Source organism: Stigmatopora nigra, chromosome 7 (genome assembly GCF_051989575.1).
Source record: "Stigmatopora nigra isolate UIUO_SnigA chromosome 7, RoL_Snig_1.1, whole genome shotgun sequence".
Lineage (NCBI taxonomy): Eukaryota > Metazoa > Chordata > Actinopteri > Syngnathiformes > Syngnathidae > Stigmatopora > Stigmatopora nigra.
In genome coordinates this window covers 2,926,250-2,927,605 of record NC_135514.1, presented here as the reverse complement: position 1 = coordinate 2,927,605, position 1,356 = coordinate 2,926,250, and positions in this window count along the sequence as shown.

Sequence of the window (1,356 nt, the reverse complement as noted above, 5' to 3'; positions counted from 1 at the left end):
GGACAATGCATAGTGGCGAATTTGTGTAAAAAGCCAAGTAATGGTGCAGACTTCCCTTGAAGAGAATTTCAAAATAAAAACATGACAAAGGCTAATTATTGTTGATGCATTCAACTCATTCAAATACACAAATAGCATAGTAACTCAATTTGATTCCAAGTAAATATTAATTCATTTATTTTCTATTTAACTTCAGTAGATTTATACAGCGCTATATTGATTAATTCATTCAACAGCCTGAAATGGATATCAGGTATACTACTTGCATAATGACAAGAAAAGCATTCAATTCAATTAATTTCAGCCAATCGCATGGCACAAGGAAACAACATATTCACGCTCACACTCAAATATACAAAGTATCCAACCAGCCTATCATGCATGTTTTGGGCATAAGGGAAGACAACAGAGTACCCAGAGAAAACCCACGTAAGCCCGGGGAGAATATGCAAATTTCACACTCATTACCACATTATGTGATTGTTATTACCCAAACTATTTATAAATCTGTCAAAACGTATTTTAGATGACAATATCACTAACCTTTTGTCTTTAAACAATGCAGCCCCCCAGGGAAGGCCCTTGTCACGAAATGGCAGTCAATGGTGATCAAATGAATGTTTTGCAATCGCCTCTGCCTGACGTAATCAGACTCATGTCTCTAAAGCAGACCCCGCCCTCAAAACATGGGCATTCCTTTAATTCATTCATTTTCCGTACTTTATCCTGTGGTGCTGGAGTCTATCCCAGCTAACTACTGAAACCAGGGAGGGAATACCCTGAACCAGTGGCCAGCCAATTGCAGGGCACAAGGAGACGGGCAACCATTCACGTTCAGACTCATACCTACAAGGAATTTAGGGTGTTCAACCAGCCTACACTCCATGTTTTGAGGATGAGGGAGGAAACGGGGGTACCCGGAGAAAACAGATGCGAGCCCAGGGAGAACATGCAAACTCCACACAGTTAAAACCTTAGCACCCAACTGGGATTGAATACGCAACCTCAGAACTGTACATTATATTTATATCATTATAATTATATATAATAACACCAAACATCAATTTATGATTGCTAATATCTAAAAAGCGTTTTATCTTTCTACAAAAATAGTCACTTACTCAATCATGTGTTGAAGGTCTTCTGTTTGAACTTTTGCATAAATGTCCATTGTAGTTGCGAACACCGTCCCTGAAAGGATTAAACCAAATTAAAAGACAATGTAACTGTGATTAACAACTGATTTATAAGTGAAGTTAAGTCTTTTTGTGCCAATGATGTGAAGTAATCAGTTTGGAATCTAAACATTGAGAGCTAAATGACTAAATGGTGTTGAGTAACATACCTTTGCTTTGA